Consider the following 25474-nt stretch of genomic DNA (forward strand, 5'->3'; position numbering starts at 1 on the left):
GTTAGTTGTAACTAATACGAAACCTAGGAGGGAAGGAGACTTTTCCATTAATATAAATACTGAAATAGGTGACGAGGTAAGATCATGGAAGTTGGACCATATTGATGAAAAGGTTAAGGAAAGGGTCATCGACGTGTTGAGAAGGTATCCTAATGCAGTAGCGAACGAGATTTCCGAAGTATCGGGAACAAAAGATTACATGCACTCCCTTGAGATGATTTCGGAGTGCCCAATTAATGTGAAACAGTACCTTATCCCTTACAGCTATTTGCCGAGCCTCAGAAGGCAAATCAATGACCTAATTAAGGCGGGGATCTGTGAAGAGAGCACATCAGAGTGGAATTCCCCGATACATGTGGTTCCGAAGGACTCTGGTGAGCTTCGGATCACCTTAGATTTAAGAAAGGTAAATGAAATAACGAAAACGCAAGTTTTTCCGATGGCCCGAAATGATGATATATTGTCCCAGCTTAACGGGAATAAATATTTCTCTGTCCTAGACCTAAAGGCAGGGTACTTTCAAATTCCCTTGGATCCTAAGGTGAGGCATATCTTTGCTTTTTCCACTCCTTGGGGTAAATATCAACTTTGCCGGATGCCCCAAGGGGGGAAGAACAGTGGAAGGTTTTTTCAATACATCATGACGAAAATTTTGGCTAAATTCGTGGGAAATGCGTGTTTCGTTTTTCAAGACGATATTGTCCTCTTCTCCCAAACCTTAGAGGATCACCTGGAATTGATCGACCGCGTGATAAATACCCTAAATAGCAAGGGCCTGAAACTAAACCCGAAAAAGTGCCAGATACTGGCCGAAGAAGTGAGTTATCTGGGGCACAAAATTAGTAGGGAGGGGGTGCCTCCGGATCCAAGTAACGTAGAGTCCATCAGAGCGGTGAGAGCGCCCCAGAGCGTCAAGGGTGTTCATAGTTTCCTTGGCGCGATTGGGTTTTTCTGAAATTTTATACCATCTTTTGCCGAATTTTCAGCGCCGCTTACTGAGCTGACAAAAAAGGGAAGAAAATTTGTATGGGGCCCGGAATGCCAACGGGGGTTCGAAGGGCTGAAGGAGGCCATAGCCACGCTGCCATTACTAGCACACCCCGATTTCAATGAACCGTTTTTCTTACACATGGATGCGTCTAATATATCAGCTGCCGCAGTGCTCGAGCAACGCAGGGAAGGAGGGTTAGTACCGATTGGGTATTTCAGTAAGAGGTTTCAGGGGGCTGAAGTGAACTACTCCACCATAGAGAAGGAATGTCTGGCCATAATTATGGCCCTGAGACACTTTAAGTTCCTTATATTGGGGCAAAGGACAATAATTCTCTCCGATCACAAACCACTGGTTTTTCTAAGTAACATCAAAAACGGAAGCAATCGATTAATCAGATGGGTGATGGAGCTCATGGATTTCGACATCGAGGTACGCCATGTTAAGGGAGTGAACAATAAGGTTGCGGATTTTTTGTCGAGAAATGTTGATGGTGTATACCATGTAGAGGTAGAGTCCACAAATCCGGCTGTACCTGATAGGCATGAAATACGTCTGTCACAAGACAGGGATGAAGTTTTTGGACCCATAAAACAGGATATATTAAGAACGCATGATGCGAACAGCGTGAAAGGTGGGAGCCCCCAGTATATAGTAGTGGATGAATGTTTATATAGGCAGAGCTATATTAGGAACCGCGACAAGTACGCCAACCAGATATGTGTGGGGGAAGACATTGCCAAGGAATTGATTAAGGCAATTCATAATGATAGCCTGGCAGGGCATTGGGGGTTACAGAAGATGACAAAAAATATCGAAAAACAGTATTATATCCGAAATATAAAGGAAAAGGTGGAGGAAGTCATTAGGTCATGTGAAAGGTGTCAGATTCACAATATACACAAGGGAAAGGCTCCATTTCAGGAGAATGAGGTCGCTAATGCCCCTTTCCAAAAGATTGCCGTTGACATTATAGGGCCTCTTAGCACCACTAGTCGGGGAAATAGATTCATCCTTGTCATGATTGATATTTTCACTAGGTTCGTGGAGGTTCAACCCTTGGGAGATCAAACAGCTTTATCTGTAAGCAATGCAATCTTTAACGCTATAATCTGCCATTATGGCGCCCCGAAGTTATCATTTCGGATAGGGGCGCAAATTTCCTCTCATCTATGTTTTCCGATTGTTGTAAGTGGCTTGGGATCAAAAGGAATATCACTACAGCATATAGGCCATGTTCAAATGGGTTATGCGAAAGGGTCAACAAATCACTGATAGAGATGATATCAAAGTCCTCGGAGAAGGGAGGGGCGGACTGGGACGAGATGATTTATCCAGCATGTTTCGCTTATAATAACTCTCACCACTTGGCAATTGGCGAGTTGCCGGCGTTCCTTTTGTATGGAATAGACCCCCGCATTCCAAACTTCGAACATCATATTGAGGAGAGAACAACTGACGAGCATAGGGCGTTTCTAATCACTAAACTTCGTGCACTAAAGGAGGCCGCAGGGAAACGCGCGGCCGAATTTAACGAAAAAAGGAGAAAGTACGGGAGTAAAGGAAGGAAGTTGGAAAAATTTTCGGTGGGGCAAAGGGTGTGGGTTAAGAAAAAGGGGGTAAAGAAGAACAAGTTCGCGGATAAATACAAAGGGCCCTTTCGCATTGTAAAGGCTGTGAACCCTACTACGTACTGTGTGGAGGGATGTAACTTTAGGGACAGGGAGACCGTCCATGTCGATTGTATGAAGGTATGCTACAGGCAACCAAGGAAAAGAACCAGGTGCGGGGAAAGAAAAAAGGGAAGCAAGGGGGAGCCTAATGATAATGAAGTAGAGGACGAAGAGGAGGGTCAGGATGGGATATGGAACAGAAGAACACGGAACGGAGACACTAGAGAAAGGGGTGTTAGTAACGTCGATAGTAATAAGGGCAGCGCTGATGAGGGGGCAATTAAGAGGCCTTATAATCTAAGGCATCGCGAGATTGACTTCCGTAGATTACACTACGGTAAGTAATGTCTTTCCGAGGGAGATGTGTAGCACTTCGTGATTATGATTGTATGTTATTTTATATGTTTGTAGTTCCGTTTATGTTGCGTTGCGTATGATTGTTTTTGTACCGTTCACTTCCGTTTCCTTCCTCTGTGCCACCACTTAGCCAACGGTTAGGTTTCCGGCATCCGATTGGTCCGTGACTGTGTGACGTGGTAAGAGGGGAGTATAAAAGCGAGGGCGCGGAATAGAGAGGGGCTTTTTTAGCTCTTTGGCTTGTGAAGAAAACAGGAAATAGCACGCTGTGACGACGGAAGCAATAAGGGACAAAGAAGAGAGGAGCAGAAGATAGAAGAAAGGAACCTGCGACGGGAAGGAAAGGCGATCTCCCATTGAATCACACGATTGGACTGACAACGCAGAAACTTTCAAGGTCCAGGAGGTACTCTGTCTAGTATATATATATATTTCGGATACTTAGTTTATTGTCGGGAAGCACGGGCCTTGCGTAAGGAGGGATAGCGGAAGGGAACAAGGAGACTATTCACCATTGTTACGGGTAATATACTATTCGGTATTGGAATTGTTATCCGACATCTGCATTGTAAAAATCTGGTCGTTTATAGAATTAAACTCTTGTTTAACTGGTCATACGCTTGTACCGATTCTTCATCGTATCACCCGTGGGTTTTTTTTTATCGATTCTTGTAACAGCAGACCACGTGTCCTCTAGAGTTTTCATTGGCGTCCGCGACAGGATTGTGAATAGTCAGCCAAGCGTGTGTTCCCCAAATTCCGTATCGTTTATATCCGCCGTATTCAAGGCCCTAGTGTATGTACTGTACATCGTATTCGTATATGAGCTGCCATATATTCGGCTTCCAGTGATTTATTTAAATTTGTTATGGAAAATCATACTGTAGAATCATCGGGAATGGCGATGGAGGGGGTTAGTAGTGTCCCCATTGTTACGGGATTTATGGGGATGATCCCATGTTTTACGAACTCGCCGGGCGATATCCTGGATATATATCGCTTCTTTGAGACTGTGGAAGATGTAGCAGCCCACGCCAGTTGGGACGAGGCGGTCAAAATCACCGTCATTCAGGCCTGGATTAAGGGGGAACCACTTTCAATATTTTTCGATCTAAGGGACCAAGGCATCAGAAGTTATGAGGAGATAAAAAGAAGCCTCATCAAATGCTTTGATTGTAGGGACAGGGAACAAGATCCATTCAATCAAGTCTTAAAAATAACACAAAAGAGAGGGGAGAAGGTCTATGAGTACGGGAACCGCATAAGGTCTTTGTTCTCGCACGCCGTAGCTCGGAACAGTAATTTGGCCCCACTATGGGATAATGCTGTAAAGGAGTGTTTTTTGAGAGGGTTGGATGATGACATTCGGAGGCAGGTAATGCAAAAACATCCGGAAACCTTGGACCAAGCAATATGTCGGGCGGAGGAAGAGGAGAAGATTGTGGCAGCTTGTGGGAGAAGGAGGGTAATGAACGAGGTGTGCACAAACTCAGAGCACACGGGCTTGGTATTGGAGAAAGAGGACAGCCTGAACAGTCGTATGGCTAAGCTTGAGGATCAAATGCGGGAATTGAAGGAATCTGTCGCGTCATTAACAGAGTGTATGAAGGGAGGTGGAAACCCCGAAAGAAAATGGAGTAATGAGAGAAGATGTTATACGTGCGGGGAAAAAGGGCACTTTGCTAGGCAGTGCGGTAAGCGTAGTCATTTAAACTAATTGAAGGCCATCTGGAAGGTCAGACAGATGACCAGGGTGTGAAGCTGAAACTGACAAAGGGAATTCAATTGTCCCGACGCGGACTACCGACAATCGAAGGCTTAATGCTGGGTACCAAAGTTCATTGTCTGATTGACACTGGCGCGGAAAGGACGGTGATTAAAAATGAACTAGCTGAAATTATAAGGAAGCAAAATGGGAGTTGGGTAGTACTTAATGACTCGTGTATAAGTGGGATGTCGGGGGCCCGCCTGAGAAGTGATGAGGCTGTAATAATTGAATGTATGTTTGGGGATGGTTGTCAGGTAAGCGCGAAGGCTCCTAGTTTAAGTTTTTCGAACGGGGCAGAATATGACTTAATTTTCAACATGGACATTATCTGCCGACACCCGGAGCTGCTAACTGAGATTAGGTTAGTTGTAACTAATACGAAACCTAGGAGGGAAGGAGACTTTTCCATTAATATAAATACTGAAATAGGTGACGAGGTAAGATCATGGAAGTTGGACCATATTGATGAAAAGGTTAAGGAAAGGGTCATCGACGTGTTGAGAAGGTATCCTAATGCAGTAGCGAACGAGATTTCCGAAGTATCGGGAACAAAAGATTACATGCACTCCCTTGAGATGATTTCGGAGTGCCCAATTAATGTGAAACAGTACCTTATCCCTTACAGCTATTTGCCGAGCCTCAGAAGGCAAATCAATGACCTAATTAAGGCGGGGATCTGTGAAGAGAGCACATCAGAGTGGAATTCCCCGATACATGTGGTTCCGAAGGACTCTGGTGAGCTTCGGATCACCTTAGATTTAAGAAAGGTAAATGAAATAACGAAAACGCAAGTTTTTCCGATGGCCCGAAATGATGATATATTGTCCCAGCTTAACGGGAATAAATATTTCTCTGTCCTAGACCTAAAGGCAGGGTACTTTCAAATTCCCTTGGATCCTAAGGTGAGGCATATCTTTGCTTTTTCCACTCCTTGGGGTAAATATCAACTTTGCCGGATGCCCCAAGGGGGGAAGAACAGTGGAAGGTTTTTTCAATACATCATGACGAAAATTTTGGCTAAATTCGTGGGAAATGCGTGTTTCGTTTTTCAAGACGATATTGTCCTCTTCTCCCAAACCTTAGAGGATCACCTGGAATTGATCGACCGCGTGATAAATACCCTAAATAGCAAGGGCCTGAAACTAAACCCGAAAAAGTGCCAGATACTGGCCGAAGAAGTGAGTTATCTGGGGCACAAAATTAGTAGGGAGGGGGTGCCTCCGGATCCAAGTAACGTAGAGTCCATCAGAGCGGTGAGAGCGCCCCAGAGCGTCAAGGGTGTTCATAGTTTCCTTGGCGCGATTGGGTTTTTCTGAAATTTTATACCATCTTTTGCCGAATTTTCAGCGCCGCTTACTGAGCTGACAAAAAAGGGAAGAAAATTTGTATGGGGCCCGGAATGCCAACGGGGGTTCGAAGGGCTGAAGGAGGCCATAGCCACGCTGCCATTACTAGCACACCCCGATTTCAATGAACCGTTTTTCTTACACATGGATGCGTCTAATATATCAGCTGCCGCAGTGCTCGAGCAACGCAGGGAAGGAGGGTTAGTACCGATTGGGTATTTCAGTAAGAGGTTTCAGGGGGCTGAAGTGAACTACTCCACCATAGAGAAGGAATGTCTGGCCATAATTATGGCCCTGAGACACTTTAAGTTCCTTATATTGGGGCAAAGGACAATAATTCTCTCCGATCACAAACCACTGGTTTTTCTAAGTAACATCAAAAACGGAAGCAATCGATTAATCAGATGGGTGATGGAGCTCATGGATTACGATATCGAGGTACGCCATGTTAAGGGAGTGAACAATAAGGTTGCGGATTTTTTGTCGAGAAATGTTGATGGTGTATACCATGTAGAGGTAGAGTCCACAAATCCGGCTGTACCTGATAGGCATGAAATACGTCTGTCACAAGACAGGGATGAAGTTTTTGGACCCATAAAACAGGATATATTAAGAACGCATGATGCGAACAGCGTGAAAGGTGGGAGCCCCCAGTATATAGTAGTGGATGAATGTTTATATAGGCAGAGCTATATTAGGAACCGCGACAAGTACGCCAACCAGATATGTGTGGGGGAAGATATTGCCAACGAATTGATTAAGGCAATTCATAATGATAGCCTGGCAGGGCATTGGGGGTTACAGAAGATGACAAAAAATATCGAAAAACAGTATTATATCCGAAATATAAAGGAAAAGGTGGAGGAAGTCATTAGGTCATGTGAAAGGTGTCAGAGGCACAATCTCCACAAGGGGAAGGCTCCATTTCAGGAGAATGAGGTCGCTAATGCCCCTTTCCAAAAGATTGCCGTCGACATTATAGGGCCTCTTAGCACCACTAGTCGGGGAAATAGATTCATCCTTGTCATGATTGATATTTTCACTAGGTTCGTGGAGGTTCAACCCTTGGGAGATCAAACAGCTTTATCTGTAAGCAATGCAATCTTTAACGCTATAATCTGCCATTATGGCGCCCCGAAGTTATCATTTCGGATAGGGGCACAAATTTCCTCTCATCCATGTTTTCCGATTGTTGTAAGTGGCTTGGGATCAAAAGGAATATCACTACAGCATATAGGCCATGTTCAAATGGGTTATGCGAAAGGGTCAACAAATCACTGATAGAGATGATATCAAAGTCCTCAGAGAAAGGAGGGGCGGATTGGGATGAGATGATTTATCCAGCATGTTTCGCTTATAATAACTCTCACCACTTGGCAATTGGCGAGTTGCCGGCGTTCCTTTTGTATGGAATAGACCCCCGCATTCCAAACTTCGAACATCATATTGATGAGAGAACGACTGACGAGCATAGGGCGTTTCTAATCACTAAACTTCGTGCACTAAAGGAGGCCGCAGGGAAACGCGCGGCCGAATTTAACGAAAAAAGGAGAAAGTACGGGAGTAAAGGAAGGAAGTTGGAAAAATTTTCGGTGGGGCAAAGGGTGTGGGTTAAGAAAAAGGGGGTAAAGAAGAACAAGTTCGCGGATAAATACAAAGGGCCTTTTCGTATCGTAAAGGCTGTGAACCCTACTACGTACTGTGTGGAGGGATGTAACTTTAGGGACAGGGAGACCGTCCATGTCGATTGTATGAAGGTATGCTACAGGCAACCAAGGAAAAGAACCAGGTGCGGGGAAAGAAAAAAGGGAAGCAAGGGGGAGCCTAATGATAATGAAGTAGAGGACGAAGAGGAGGGTCAGGATGGGATATGGAACAGAAGAACACGGAACGGAGACACTAGAGAAAGGGGTGTTAGTAACGTCGATAGTAATAAGGGCAGCGCTGATGAGGGGGCAATTAAGAGGCCTTATAATCTAAGGCATCGCGAGATTGACTTCCGTAGATTACACTACGGTAAGTAATGTCTTTCCGAGGGAGATGTGTAGCACTTCGTGATTATGATTGTATGTTATTTTATATGTTTGTAGTTCCGTTTATGTTGCGTTGCGTATGATTGTTTTTGTACCGTTCACTTCCGTTTCCTTCCTCTGTGCCACCACTTAGCCAACGGTTAGGTTTCCGGCATCCGATTGGTCCGTGACTGTGTGACGTGGTAAGAGGGGAGTATAAAAGCGAGGGCGCGGAATAGAGAGGGGCTTTTTTAGCTCTTTGGCTTGTGAAGAAAACAGGAAATAGCACGCTGTGACGACGGAAGCAATAAGGGACAAAGAAGAGAGGAGCAGAAGATAGAAGAAAGGAACCTGCGACGGGAAGGAAAGGCGATCTCCCATTGAATCACACGATTGGACTGACAACGCAGAAACTTTCAAGGTCCAGGAGGTACTCTGTCTAGTATATATATATATTTCGGATACTTAGTTTATTGTCGGGAAGCACGGGCCTTGCGTAAGGAGGGATAGCGGAAGGGAACAAGGAGACTATTCACCATTGTTACGGGTAATATACTATTCGGTATTGGAATTGTTATCCGACATCTGCATTGTAAAAATCTGGTCGTTTATAGAATTAAACTCTTGTTTAACTGGTCATACGCTTGTACCGATTCTTCATCGTATCACCCGTGGGTTTTTTTTTATCGATTCTTGTAACAGCAGACCACGTGTCCTCTAGAGTTTTCAGGCTACCTACTTTCAGTGGACTTTGGTTTTGTGCCTCCACATGAGTCAGTGCACACTTTATTTTCGGTTCCCTTTCATCTATTGTTTTTCGTCCTTTTCCATTATGGGAGATAGATTTTCGTTCATTATCCTTCGGACTGATTAATTTTTTTGTTTCTCTCTGTGTACTTTTGAGTTTTTGGAGTTGGTAGTTTTTCTACGATTTGTTCTTGAGGGCAATCTATTAAGTTTTTCTTTTCTGTCGATTTTTGGTTATATTGCTCTGTGAGGTTTTTCCTATGCGGACTACTCTGATGATGATTTCTTTATTGGTTTGGGTCTTTTCCGGTTTGATTCGTCTCGTTGTCCCTTTTAGTGTGGCATGGTCTTGGAAGCTTACAACTCTTCCATCGGGGAGTTTTATTGTTTCTGTCGCTAAGTCTATTTCTAACCCCTGGTCTTTTATTATGTCTCTTCCTATTAGTCTGTCAAATGGTTGCATAATTTCATCGTCTACAATGTGTGAGATCAGCCGGGGGTACTACTCCACTAGGATAGTTAGTACCACTTAATCGGCGGCTAGTTGTTGAAACTAGTTCTTGGTCGTCCAAAAGAATAGCTTTTCCCAATCTTAGGAAATCGAGTGCGGAGGGACTTACAGTTAAAATTTACTTATAGCGGAAGTTGGTGATGGCGAATTCACCTTCTTCCTCGTCAGGGACCTGATACCAGTTTATCAACTTATCGTTACACGGATAAACATGCGTATGGAGATCTGATTCAGGTAACAATCAGGAGACATTTTCTTTAACGATAATAAAGGAAAAACATTTAATAAACTACATAGGTGTATAAGCTTAAATCTGCTGTTTTTTAGTCAGAAAAACACACATTTTTTTCGTAGAAAGCAAAAACAAATTTATTCAAAGTACTTTCCCTCACTAGTGACACATTTGTTCCATCTCTTGGGCAATGTGTGGATACCATGACAAAAAAAATTTCTTCTGTTTTGAGGCAAACCACTCATCAAGCCATTTTTGGATGTCTTCGTAAGAATCGAAGTGCCGCTCAGCAAGCGCGTGGCCCATCGATGAAAACAGGTGATAGTCGGAAGGGGCCAGGTCTGGTGAATAAGCGGGATGGGGTAGCACCTCCCAGTTGAGTGTCTCCAAGTAGTTTCGGACCAATGTTGACACATGCGATGGTGCATTGTCGTAGAGGAAAATCAGCTTGTCGTGTCTTTGCTGATAATCCGGCCTTTTTTCACGCAGAGCACATTGCAATTTGATCAGTTGTTGGTGGTAGCTGTGAGCATTGACAGTTTCACCAGGTTTCAACAGCTCATAGTAGACAATACCCTGCTGATCCCACCAAACGCACAGCATTGTCTTCCGTCCAAAGTGATTTGGTCTTGGGAAAGATATTGATGGTTTGCCTGGATCAACCCACGATTTCTTGCATTTACGATTCTCAAAATATATCCATTTCTCATCGCCAGTTACAATCCGATGCAGAAACGACTTTCTTTTTTGTCTGGCGAGCAAGATTTCGCATGTGTTTTGGCATTGCTCCATCTGCCTATCATTCAATTCATGCGGCACCCATTTTCCGATCTGAATCTTTCCCATGGCACGTAGACGCATGGAAATGGCTGGTTGAGTAACACCCAATTGCTCGGCAAGCATTTTTTGCAATTGGGTATCGTCCTCATCCAAAAGAGCCTGCAGTTTATGGTCCTCAACCTTCCTGGGCTGATTTTCACACTTCTTGTCGCTCAGGTAAAAATTTCCATCTTTGAACTGATGAAACCAATCTCTGCACGTGGTTTCCGATAAAGCTCTGTCTCCATAAGCCTCCACAAGCATTCGATGTGCTTTGGCAGCCGATTTCTTCAAATTAAAGCAGAAAAGCAAAGCTTGCCACATGTGCTCTTTTTCTGGCACAAAAGTAGACATGATTACAAAAAAAAAAAAATATATGTTGTTGTATGAAATATCTGATGATGTGCACTGATTAATGTTGACAGATGTCAAAATCATCAAAAAAACAATATGGCGTTGTCATGGTAACTTAATACTCTCGCTTACGCCATCTATTAGCAAACAGCGGATTTAAGCTTATACACCTGGTAAAATAAACAAATTAATACAAAATAAAATTAAACGAATGGTTAAATATATATTTCAACAGAGAAACGGATAATCTTAACTTATACAATATTGAGAGAGAGAGCTCACAATTCATTAATAAACATACAACCTGTTTAGTTGACTTCTTCTGTATTTGTATTAGTCGAATATATTTTCAGTTATAAGGTTCTCATACTTTTATTCATGGAGAGGCATTGATATTCTCGATATTAAAATATTCTTTTATGTTTCTAACTCATTATCCACTCAATAAGATACGACTATGGGCGTTGGCCTTATGGAGCTTGTATGGATTTCATCTCCCTCATTTGGGATCGGTTGACGAGCTTCTTGAACTCTGCCAAACTCTGACTATATCTCTTGGTTTATGACCAATTATCATACTGTTCTTCACCCACGTGAACAGATGAAAAGGGGAAGAAATGAGGGGTCATCGATTCCCATCGTGGCGAGATTTTTAACAGATAAGGGAAAAACAGAAGATGCTTCTACTTCCGTCGAAGAAAGTGACTCTGTTATCTGCTTTCCCATGCTAGAAAATTGTTATTTTCTCACCAAAACGAAAGAATATTTTTCTACAAAATTTTAAACTATATTTTTAAATTATCATTTAGACCCAGGAGCTATTCGGATCTCACAAATGCAACATGGGTAAGAAAATTGCAAGGTTCCTATTTGTAATAGGAAATTGGTTTCACCATACGTGTTGATTTGGTGTCTGGTGACGCTTCGGAAAGATATCTCGCTCCTGTTATTTTTCTTTTTCAAGGCACCTAATCAGTGCGCCAGTGATCTCAACAACATTGTCACCTTGGATCCTGTATCTATGCCTAATCAGCAATGGTCCCTCTAATTTTTTTTGTGGATGAGCGGAACACATGCTTCTGTGAGCAAAAAATTTTTCTGATCATATATATATAAAACCTTATTTTTTTCTATAAAAATTAAAATAATTAATTATAAAGTAGAGATTAAAATTAATTTTAAAACATACTTTTATACAAAATATTATCTCTTGTCAATGATTTAATGTATTTAATCGAAATATACGTAGCAATAATCATGTTGCAGACAGAGTGAGAAATAAGTAAACAACAATTCAAATCGGTGTGCATGCTCGCCTGCGCGGCACATAAATTCTCTTGCGTGGCAACAATTTGAGCGGTGCGCGGCCGCGCAGCTTAGAAGGAACATTGCTAATCAGGTTGCTATGTCATCAATGAAACAATGTAACATAGGCTCTGCGTCATTCACTCTGAAATTACGATGAGTTGCTACATCACTGAATCTAGATATTCTAATCCTGGATGTATTTTTTCTCTCTTGCCTAAAATCACCTCTAAAATTTCACCGGTTTCTGTTGACTCTTCTCTCGTATTGCCGTATCTGGGGTTGTAATGGAGTTGTCCAGGTTCGCCAGTTAATTCTTGAGTCGCCTAAATTGTCTCTTGCCTTATATCGTCTTGGTCTGTGTTGAGAATTGTATGGTTGATTTCGCACACCACCTATTATGTTTCATCGAATGGGTCACTATATCTGTTATTAGCATTGTTGCCTCTATGCGTGGGGAATTCGGTTTGACTTTCCTGCCGTCATAACTTATGTAATTGCCCTTGTATTTGCCTGATTGTTTGATGTCTAGTTCTATTGATATAACTTTGTCTTCGTGGTTCTGGATATTCTCGAGAATGACAACATGGTGGTGGTCTGCATCTAGGATCTTTTCGACTCCATCCTTGGATGCCTAATCGCTTCAATTGCTCTTGAATTTCTGCTAAAGTTTCCTCTAATTGCTTATGAGGTGTTCCGCTAGGATCCTTTTTCGGGTCAGTAGGATTGTTTATGTTTCTGACTATTGCCTGTGATTTTGCCGTTAATTGTTCTATAGTTTCTTCGCTGATAGCTGCTTGCACTGCCTTATTGAATGTCTCCGGATTTCGCAACATCACTTGTCTCTTTATGCGCTCATTTAGGCCTCTGAGGAATTGCCCCAACAATCTTTCATCCCTCTCTTTTTGTTGACATCTTTTAATAACTTCCCTTTCCTGCACATCCCTGCTAGTTTGTTCTACCATTGCATCCCTTACCAGGGTTTGTAATCGCACAGCATAGGTTTGTACGTCCTAATCTCCTCCTTGGAGATGAGGACGTACAAACCTATGCTCAGAAACAATAAACAAAACCTATGCTCAGAAACAATAAAACAAAACTTATGCTCAGAAACAATAAACAAAAGCATGCCAGTGTCCTGGATACTTGGACACTGGCATGAAACTTTTGTAAATGTAACGAAATTGGCTCCCTATCAAATCTCTTAATCATGAGTTTCTTAAATTCATCATATGTCACTACCTCTTTCATCTTTGCATTCTTCCATGCAGATTCTCAGGCTATCCCCATTAATTTTAATCTTACAATTCCTAAACATTGTGCCTTACTCCAACTAGTTAATTTTGCGATTTCGTTTAAAGACTCAAAAAAATTGGTGACCTTAAGGCCCTCTGTGTCCCCTGCAAAGGAAGGTATTAATGGAATCATGCCTCCTAATCAGCCTAACGCGGCACCTCTTGTGGACTCTGCTCATGCATCTCCTGCTGTCTCTCCTCGCACCCGAACTTCACCTATTGTCTGCATATTATTTCAAGTTGTCTAGGGTCGTGAGGAGCGCGAGATGGAACAAGAAGTTGACTGGCTGAAGGAAATTTTGCTCTAAAGTAGAATTGTGTTCTTAGGGGAAATCTTACATCTGATAGCTAATGTTATATATTTTTGGAAACCACAAGACATGGGGATTGTAACGGTGTATAGATTGTGGAAATCGAACAAGAATTTAGGAAATTACATCACATTGAAGAATTTTAGAAATAGAATTGCTTTACCAGAACATATAGACAGATCAACCAAACAGCAAGAAGAAAGTAAATTCGCCCATCTACTGTGAGTACATTTGCCAAATTTCGGGGTAATCGGCACAGTAGTTTTAAAGATATCGTTATCTTCCGATAATTTTTCGGCAAGGTATAGCGGGCTTCCGGGACCATATTTCGGAAAAATATTTTACTATCTCTTAGTGAACGATATTTGTTATCTATATAGCAATTTTCATTCCAATCCCTGTAGCCAGTTTTGAATTATGGCAATTCTATTAAATTTTCCAATCTTACACATTGCTGTTCCAATCCGTTGCCATGGTAAAGGACATTTACCTCTTACATTCAATATTTAACGGAAAGTGCGATTTTCTCGTAGAGTTTAATAATTCTTGGTTGTAATTTTAATACACTAATTATATTAAGATGGAAGTAAATAATTATTCATTAAACATGGAAGAGCTTAAAGAGTCTGCTCTTGAAGTCATAAATGAACTAAAAAGTTACATAGCAGAAAATAATGGAAGGAAACTATGTACGCCTAAACATTCGGAATTTATTATAAACTGTGTAGAGAGAGTTATAGACATTTTTACGAATAAACCTTACAGGCATGAAATAAGTATATGACTCGATAAAATTGATGAATTAATGGATACTGTTTCTAAATCCGAGATAATTGAATTACAAAAGAAAGTCCTTGGTAAGGTTACTGATTTAGATTGCAACAAAATTTCAAAAAGAAATCAATTATCATACAGTGACGCTCTTCAAACTTATTACTCAAATATTACAAGAACACCTAAAAACACATTCAATACAAACAAATCCAAAGAAGTTTTACTAATTTATGGTAAGGAAAATTCCTTAAGAAATAGTGATAATATTCGTAAAATAATACAAGAAAAAATTTGTCCATCACAAATTAACATTAGTGTTGATTGCTTCAGGAAAATTGGAGGTGGTGGCCTTGCCATTGAAATGGGTAGACCCGAAGATGTCTTGACATTAGAAGAAAATATTTCAACAACAATACTTAATTTAACAACAAGACGACCAAAAAGAAAGCTTCCTCATATAATGGTACACTCAGTTTCGAATACTATTGCAAGGGAATCTATACCTGCTCATATTCTTGAACATAATGAAACACTTAAAAATGAATACTCACTTGAAGAATTTAATACACGTTTTAGAGTTAAATTTAATGCTGGAAAGAAAAACAGCTTTTATCGAAACTGGATTATAGAACTAACCCCTGATTTACGAAAACAAATTCTAGATCTCGGAAAAGTCAACATAGAATGGTCGAGATGCAGGGTGATGGACTTTTGCCCTGTTTTACAATGCTTACGCTGCTGTAGATATGGTCATTTAACTAAATACTGTGAGCAAACAATCAATACATGTAGTCACTATGGGGATGACCATTTGTACAGAAACTGCACTAATAATAATAAGTCACCAACCTGTTGTAACTGCATTTTTGAGAGAGCCAAGGATATTACGCATAACGCCTGTCATGGTTCCTGTCCGGTGTTTCAACGAATCAAAAACAAAATCATAAATAACACCAACTATGGACCATACAAAGATTAGTACTATACATATTCTACAAATTAATCTCAGAAGGAGTATAGCTGCTTCTTCTATTCTTAATACTAAATTAAAAGATTATGACATAATACTACTACAGGAACCATATTGTTTAAATAATCTCTGTTGTTTTCCCTCAAACTGTATTATCCTTAAAGGTACTTCTGAGTACCCGTGGGCAGCCATCCTCATAACAAATACTTATTTGCCCATTTTATTCCACAAAAATTACAGTAACGAATACATTACTTGTCTCGAATTAATGGCGGCTACTACCAAAATTATAATAATCAATATTTACTGCTCACGTGAAACTCCCACTAGTTGCATTACTGAACACCTTCAAACTATAATGAACCACTTCAATGGGAATCGTATTATTGTGGCAGGCAACATCAACGCACATTCTCCAACTTGGGGAGGGGAACAGCTAGACAACAGAGAGAAGGAATTTGAAGAATTTTTCTTTGCTAATAACCTATTGGTTACTAACAATCCCCTCTCACTGCCAACCTATCACTCCCACAATGGTGATACTTGGATTGATGTCACTGTTACCAACAATTTGAGTATGTCTCTTGTCATGGATTGGCAGGTTCTTGAAGAGGAGTCACTGAGTGGTCATTCGTATATTTCATTTAATATCGTTGTTCAAACTTCCAGGACTCAATTAAATTATGATCCACGTCTTCGCTATAATACCTCTCGGGCAGACTGGGAGGCCCTTCAAAATTATCTTGAAACAAACCTCTCAGAATATAATCTGGAAGATCCTATTAATATTAGAAATCAAATTACCCAAAACATTGATATAATTAATAAAGCCTGTCATCTCTATATTCCGCAAACACAAATGAAGAGAAGGCCTGTACCTTGGTGGACACCTCATCTCACAGAATTATGCAAGTCCTGCAACAAAAAGAGATGTGCTTTCCAAAAATGTAGACGTGAACCTGCACGAACAAATCTTAAAAATGAATACCTGGCTTTTCAAAAAAATTATAAAGACAATAAACAAAAACACTGAGTTCGGCGTTAAATGCGTTTTTTTTATCGCTAGCACTTTCGACGAGCTTATTGTCGTCGTCCTCAGGCGATTTAAACAAAAAATAATCGAACACAAAATAGAACGCATAATATAAATTGAAATTATGCTAAAGCCGTTAAGAACANAAAAAAAACGCATTTAACGCCGAACTCAGTGTTTTTGTTTTTGTTTATTCATTAACTTGGCGTGTTAGTCAACATAGTGTTTATTATAAAGACAAATTGAAACAAATGAAACTTACATCTTGGAAGGAATATTGTAGTAAAGCCACAAAGAACCCTTGGGGGTTCATTACAAAAATGTGTACTGACCATTTACGTAAACCCCAAGCGTTAGTCAACGACGCACGCGACAACTTAAACTGCAATTTTTTAAAAGTTTTTAACCAAATGATGGATCGTTTTTGTATTGTCGATAATTCTGAGGATGACAATGCTAGACAACACGCGTTAAGAAACAGTGGTGGTATATCAATCAATACTCCTGTAATCCCTAAATTTCAAAAGCATGAAATAAATTGTGCTATATCTTGTTTAAAAAATGGTAAAGGACCGGGTATTGATAATATGATGGCGACCATAGCCCGCAAACTATGGGAACTTATTCCAGACCACTTAAATAAGCTTTTTAATATGTGTCTCCATACAGGGATTTTTCCTGATCCTTGGAAAATAGCTCGTATTGTTCCAGTACCTAAACCGGGTAAACCCAACGAATTCAGACCAATATCTCTCCTCCCCCTTCTTGGCAAGACTTTGGAACGACTTATAAACAACAGACTTTACTGGCACATGGAACACCATTGACTCTTACACACCTCTCAATATGGTTTCCGTAATCAATGATCGGCTGCTGATGCAATCCATTTTGTAACCAAGGAAACTAATTACTTATTAAATAATGGTAACAAATATGTTCTTGCCATCAGTTTAGACATAAATAAGGCGTTTGATAGCACATGGTGGCCTCTGACCTTATTACAACTTAGACAAAAAAAATGCCCTTCTAATCTGTATAAAATCATTCAAGACTATCTTAATGAGAGGCATGCTATTATGATACAGGGAGATCAAGAGATCACAAGAAATATTAGCCAAGGATGCCCACAAGGCTCGGTAATAGGACCGTTACTTTGGATAATTACCTTAGATTCACTTCTTGATCAGGATTTAGGTCAGGAGAGATTGATCGCATATGCAGACGATCTGCTGATATTGATAGGAGTTCACAGCAGAGCCGAACTCGAACAAAAAGGGACAACAACCTTAGGAAAAATACACAACTGGGGCAAAGAAAACAAACTGCAATTCAACGCAAACAAAACAAAAGGCACTATGTTTAATCTCCCTGGCCGTCCAAACTTATTTTGCCGAGTTCCAAGCGTAAAAATGGGAGGTGTGTCGATCAAAATTGACAAAACACTTAAATATCTGGGAGTCATATTGGACAGTAGTTTGTTATGGAATGCACACATAGATTATATAACCAAATGTACGGGTCTGATTTTTCAGACATTCTCCAGAGTGGCTCATCGTACATTGGGTTTGCCTTTTGAAGCTTTGGATATTATTTACAACCAGCTGTTCATACCAACAATTACATACGCTTGTAGTAGTTGGGGATGGGCATCCCATCAGGTGCATGCTAAGAGAAAGCTTAACTCAGCCCAGAGGAAGGCATTAATTTTACTGACGAAAGCTTATAAAACAGCGCCTACCTCTGCCCTCCAGGTAATCGCAGGAAAACCACCTATTGAGATGCATATAGATTATTTTAGTCAAATCAGTCACCTTAAATGGGGGGAGGACGTACAAATTAATACTGGTACAATAACTGCATCAGATTTGGAACGTCCGACACCACTGTCCTTACTCCCAAATCCCTGTGAGTTACCAATCCAAATTACAGATACTGATCAAGAGAACGATATAGTTATTTTTACTGATGGCTCTAAAAATGAAAGGAATGTAGTATGTGCTTTTGTGGTTTACTCAAATAACATCGAGATTGCTTATCAAATGTTTCAGCTGGGAGAACTCTCTACAGTCTTTCAGGCAGAAATGTTTGCAATTCTTCAGGCCCTTATCTGGGCCAATCAACATTATTCCTTTACAAGAATTACAATATGTAGTGACAGCGCTTCTTCACTGGCCACAATTAAAAGCACTAAAGCTCACCCATTGTCTACAGCTATTAAAAAGTCTGTTCTAAATTCAAATAATGACTATAAATTCAAGTGGGTAATGGCACATAGGGGGACTAGCGGCAATGAAAGAGCAGATCACTTGGCTAAACATGCTGCTAATAATGATCAGCTTATAATTTCTTATAACAAGGTCAGCTTGAATACTATCAAGGGCCTTCTTTGGAGCAATATGCTCAACAACTGGCAGCAAAAATGGAACAGCAATGAGGGTAAAATTACTTACAAATTTTTTCCAACCATTAAAGATATCTTTAAATACACATGGATGAAACCATGTTTTTGGTCCACTCAATTTTTCACCGATCATGGTAAATTTGCCAAGTACCTACACAGATTTACTGAATACATCAATAAAGAATGTCCAACTTGTAAAATTGAAGATGGGAGCACTCATTATATCTTCAACTGCGTAATGCTTGAAAGAGAAAGACAACAACTCAAATCTATCCTCATTAGCCGTGGTTACTCTTGGCCATGCTCTCATAATGACCTTGTGAACAATAATGGAATATTTATTTATTTTTATAATATAATTAAAAGCTACGGCAAAATCGTAAACATCCATACTTAACTCCTTCATAAAGCCTCCCAGCACTCTACATAGATATTACATTGAATTTCAACACAGAAATGAAGATGTGATTGGGCTCTTCTAGTGGGAGAATGTTCCTATAGTGGTCTGCAACAGTACCGAATCTTTGCAAGAATTTTAGTGTATTAAAGAGATATAAAGTGATATATGGTGAATTCTTCTCTTTTGTGCCTCTAAAATATTGTTCTATGAACCTACTTTCAAGAGCATATGCGACAAGGATATTTTATGGATTCAAATTGAAAGGTTACAACTGTAACTTAAATGTGAATTGAATGTTTAGGGGTTTCTTCTAAGCATCACTCAGACTTTTAGCATGATGCTATATGAATTAACTGTTTAAATTTCTAGGAATTTGCGAAGAAATCTTCCAGTATAGAAATTGCTAGAGCAAGGACTGTTCACGATGCAGGATGAATGTTTCGAACTCTGAGTGTAAACATTTAGTTCCTGACAGCCTTAATCTTTTCAATGTAGTTATCATATTTTGTATTTATTCTGTTACATATAACCCATTATTTATTGTATAACTTTCATACACATTGTTGTGCCCTTCCCAACATGCGAAAAATTTGTCTCGCGTATTATAACAAATCTCTTTTCTATATGAAAAAAAAAAACATGTATACTTAATCTTAATCTACTAATTGTAAACTTATATATACCAACCTCTCATTGTAATACTTTACACTATAATGCATATTACTCTTACACTTTGTAAATGTAACTATAACATTTGCAATACCTAAAACATCTGTAAACTGGCTGTGCTTACTGCGGAACCAGTTATGTAACGTTGGTTGAAGATGTGTGTGTGTGTGTGTGTGTGTCTAGGGTCGTTTCTAAATTCTGATCCCACTTCTGACACCACTGTGAATGTAGGGTCGGTGTCTCTTTGACACCACGTCAGAATGTGACACCACCAAGTCGGAAATCGGGCAAGTGAGCGGTTGGATTCAGAGTAGAGGTGAGGAGAGAGACAAGGAAGTGACTCCCTCTGATTCCATATTAAATAACAAATAACAATTTTAATAAGAACCAAAGAAAATACAGATATATTCGATAGCAGGCATGCCTAAAGTTCCCCTACTTATACTAGGCTGTTCGAAAGAGAGAGAGAGAGAGTTTACAAATGAATCGAGGGTTGATAAATAACTTTGTTCTGAGTCAAAGATCTGTAGGAAGATGACCCCACCGAGGGAATGTTCAATCAAATGGTTCTGGATCTTGTCTGTTAACAGGAGCACAAAGGGATGGAAGCACGGAAGTGGGGATGATATCCTTAAAGAGGCACGATCTTTGTCATGGTTTTAATTCTGGATTCTTGGTCACGGTATTAATCCTTGAGGACGACTTTTGAAGACGACTGACTTCGGGTTTTTCCGTTCTCCCTTATTATTCCTTTTGGGTGATGTTCTATGTGAGGGATGAACACACCCCCAATAAAGTGTTATTTTAAACTTTAATTATTGGGAAATTCTTAACTTAACGACAACCTCCTGACCTCATGGGAAAAACCCAAGAGGAATAATAAGGGAGAATGGAGAAAACACCTGAAGTCAGTTGTCTTCCAAAGTCCGTCCACCAAAGTCATCCTGAAGAATTAATACCGTGAACAAGAATCCAGAATTAAAACCGTAACAAAGATCGTGTCTCTTTAAGGATATCATCCCCACTTCCGTGCCTCCACCCCTGCGTGCTCCTGTTAACGGACAAGATCCAGAACCATTTGATTGAACATTCCCTCGGCGGGGACATCTTCCTACAGATCTTTGACTCAGAACAAAGGTATTTATCAACCCGTGATTCGTTTGTAAACTCTCTCTCTCTCGAACGGCCTAGTATAAGTAGGGGAACTTTAGGCATGCCTGCTATCGAATATATCTGTATTTTCTTTGGTTTTTATTAAAATTGTTATTTGTTATTTAATATGGAATCAGAGTGAGTCACTTCCTCGTCTCTCTCCTCACCTCTACTCCAAATCCAACCGCTCACCTGCTACCGCTCATGTGACATAAAGTCGTGATTTCTGAGTCCTGCGAGACTCGATGGTGTCACATTCTGACATGGTGTCAAAGAGACACCATCCCTATGGTCACAGTACTTTTCCCATGAGGTCAGGAGATTGTTATTAAGAGTCTGGCGTCCAATGTAGGCACTTTATCGAAAGTTTAGGGTGACACAACACTGACTAGCTGGATCCTCCTCAACAAGGAACCAACTTATGGGAAATAATTTTTATGGCTTTTAGCCTAACTTGATAAAATGCTCGAAGTTAAGAATTTCCCAATAATTAAAGTTTAAAATAACACTTTATCGAGGGCGGTTCGTCTTTCACACTTTTTTATTCATTTGATTCTCTTCTGATTCTGATTATTCTTTGGGGTTCAGACCTTTCATTTACCACACCTAACCTAATACTTTTTTAATTTCTTGATAGAGTAGTTATCTTATTCTTTCACATTTGATAATTTCTGCTGTCAAATTTGATTATTTGAAATAATCCATGTCTATTAGACACATTGAGGACCAAATCAGTAACTAAAACTTTCCATTGAAGTTCTTATCCAGCTATGCTTTTGTCTTTTCTCAAACATGTTTTTGAAGAAAAGTTATTGTTTTTCGTGATTAAATCTTGTCGAGCAATCTGTTTAATGAATATTTGTGTAGCATATGACCATGCTCATTTACCATAAATGATTTTGTGGTTGGTGCAGAATTAAAAACATTTAATAATAATGAAAAAGAAGGTTACAAAATTACATCTTGCTAGGACAGCTACTAACAATAGACTATATACAACTGGCAAATACTGGTAACGTTAGTTTCCATGTTATGTTTTCTTACTCCAACTGTTTTCTTGCATTACTTAAAGGGCTAAATGGTATTAGTGCCGCAGTCAGAGCTCAACTATCAAATTTTAAAATTTTAGAGTTAAAATTTCAATGTGGTCATAAGGTTTGTAGACTCTCAAATAATATAATGATGTGTCAGTTATCAATGATATTTGTGAATAATATATTTACAATGTGTAATTTTTGAAGCAATTTTTTCTAATGCCTCAAGACCATTTACTTTTCATATTAGTAGATATTGGTGTGTGTGTCTGTAATAATAGCTTTTAAAAAACTGAAAATGTTGATGTTTTTAGACTGAATTGTTTTTTATACATAGTATGTTATTTACAGGATTCATTATGTTTTAGATAAAAATTATTATGGATAGATTTAATTTCTAATAATACAGAATATTTGTATATTATTAGTAATTTGTATTGTTGCAAATCATTTATTGCTTTTTTTATTTGATGTATTTGTTCCATATTTTTCTTTCTTATTATGTAGTTCCTTTTGTTCTATATTTATTTATTCTGTTCTTTCTTTGCTCATGTAGGGGTTGGCTGGTTGCTAAATATGTTTTATGCTTATATGTTTAAGCATAATAAGAGTAGACAGGGAAAGAGTTCTAGAAGTTTTTCTGTTGTTTGCAATCGTACATTGGATGGCATTCGAGAAAATGGAAAACAGTTTGTGTTTGTATCAAACAGTGAATAAACATGAAATAAATCTTACAAAATTCAAAATGTCCTTTGGATTCGGAATACCTGTGTTGGCAATGGAATGCTATATGTCAAGTGGAATGTGATCAACAGTCTGGTGGTAGTATCAGTTTTAATTTGGCTTTCTTCCATAACTTATGAAGATCAAAACATTTTAGGAGAAAAGGCCACTTTTTTAAAATATATTTAAAAAGTAACTAATTATTTTTCTCCAGGTTTGTTCTTTGTTTATCCATGTAAACCTCTTGTCTTCTTTCTTTTTCTTTTTATAATGCCTTGTGGTATTATGCATTATTGTATATTATATTGGTACTGTAGATAAGGAACCATGACTAGTTATCAGCAAATCTTAAAAAATTTTTGTTAAGAGAAACTTAACATATATTAGTAATTGTCTTAGTTTATCATGTATTTGAGATGATGATGTCAATGTAGTTTATTAATTTTTGTAAGAACAGTTTTGATGATTAACATGTGTGTGCATGGTTTTCTTTATTTATTGTCAGAGTGAACAAGTTTTGTTTAACAAAGTTCTTGTGTTTTTATTATTTATAAAGTTACCAGTTTTAACTACCCCACACAAATAAGAATATATCTCACAGTATATTGTACTTGTGTGCAAGAGTAAAAGTGACCATTTTGTATATTTCCTAACTTTTCATGTTTAATAATAACAACAACAATAACTCTCTTCTTATGGTCACTATATGATTATGGTGGGAAAGCCCAGTAACTTTACTGATCCACAGAGCAATGCTCACTGGAGCACAAGCTCCTGATAGGGACACCCATGCCAGTAAGGTCTATGGGGAGAAATGAAGCTAAGAGTGACCACACCCACATTCTTTGGAGCTAATAACAATAGTAGTAACTGGTTTAAGTGTGATACTGGCTTAGACATTGCTTGAGTTAACAAGGTCTGGGTTTGTGGGTTAGGCAAGCTCATGTTCGAAAAATAATCCACAGTCTCCCTTGGCTACCAGTGGTGAAAGCAGAACTGGGCCAAATATGGCTACTGCAATGTCCTCAACAGAAGTGAGGAACCAACCTAGCATTGGTGTTTCTATGGCAATGCATCCACAGACCACAAAGGCTGGAAAACCATGCCAATGGATGAAATTGTAGCACTTCGTGGCTATTATGTATTATAATTTTTTTATCTTTATTGTTTTCTGTATATGTGCGTCATGCATATGTTTTTGTACTGGTCTTTTTCCGTTTCCTTCCTCGATACCATCTGTTTTCTGATGGCTGGTTTTGCTGATGTTACGATTGGTCCGTGACAGGATCACATGGGACAGTGTGATGTGGGTTAGCGGGAGATATAAAAGCGTGTGTAACGGAGATAAAAACACCTTTTTTCCTCTTTGTGAGTGTGCTGTGGATGGAAGGAGATACGATACATAGCAGAGAGGAGAGTCAACCGTCGCTAGGATTAAGGAAGTTATGGTGCTGCAAGAAATTCCGTTTCCATCGAAGGAATAATGAAAAAGGAAGTGGAAATCACATCTAAGAAGGAAGAGGACTGTTTTTTAAGATTGTCTACGATTGTATCGTTACGAAAGAAAGTTTGTAAGTTGATTGGGTACTCTGTTTCCCAATCATTTCTTTGTGAAAACTTTTGTCATCGGATTTATACCAATTGTCGGGTAAAGCAGGGCCTCTTGTTAGGAAGGAAGAGGGAATATCAAGCTGTATTGTTATTGTAACGCTATTGGTTTCAGTTATTGAATCGTGTATTTGTATTAATATTATATCGTGTTTTTTGTCTCAAATAAACCTTGTTTGTCAAGTTACACGTTATTACTGCCTATTCATTATCTTTCCCTTTGTTTCATTCATCGTTTGTCGAAAACCGCAGATTGTGTGCCTCGCGGAGTTTACAAAATGGACATCAGAAATAAACGAGTTTATCATCAGTACTTACTTCAACATTACAAACTTGAAACAAACTTGATAGCATATAGACAACAACTACACCATAGATTCACACAACAATATTCTCACCTCATTGTCACCAAACAAAGAATTGTTGATCAAAAAAGAACAATTATACACAACAACCTTATCCCACAAACAACACTTGAACTTATCAAACAACACGTTGCTGATCAAATAATTAACAGACAGAAACACTTAATATTAATAAAGATCACATAACTTGTCAGGATAATTCAGCAACAAGCACTGATAATAGCACACACACAACTACCACTAGTAAAACTATGGATACTTCTTCATCCACCACTGAAGACATAGACATAGATTTAGTTAATACACACTCACTTTTATTTCAGGAAACACTCACAAAATATACAAGTACAGATCCCACACAAAGACCACAAATACCAAAAATCAACATATCTAAGATAGTAGGAAAAACACTAAATTATGTAAGCACTCACCTACTACAACACTACATCCATTTAATTTCTACAATCTCAGACATTCATACATTAGTTTATGCTGGGGCACTCACAGTAGTGACACACCATGGACTGAAAATAGAATCGCAGGCAGATATACACAAAACACAATTTTATCACAAGCCTGCCTGGCAGAAAAGAATAGAAACACAAATAAATGACATTAAACAGC

General features: G+C 39.2%; 1 protein-coding gene across 1 annotated transcript in view; it reads left to right on the plus strand.

Annotated features, from left to right (window-relative positions):
- Positions 1-25474, plus strand: part of LOC111619488 (kelch-like protein 5) — a 165653-nt gene that overhangs the window by 126555 nt on the left and 13624 nt on the right. The gene's annotated exons all lie outside the window — the stretch shown is intronic.

This window comes from Centruroides sculpturatus, unplaced genomic scaffold (genome assembly GCF_000671375.1).
Source record: "Centruroides sculpturatus isolate CEXI.00-Female unplaced genomic scaffold, Cexi_2.0 scaffold185, whole genome shotgun sequence".
In the NCBI taxonomy this organism is placed as follows: domain Eukaryota; kingdom Metazoa; phylum Arthropoda; class Arachnida; order Scorpiones; family Buthidae; genus Centruroides; species Centruroides sculpturatus.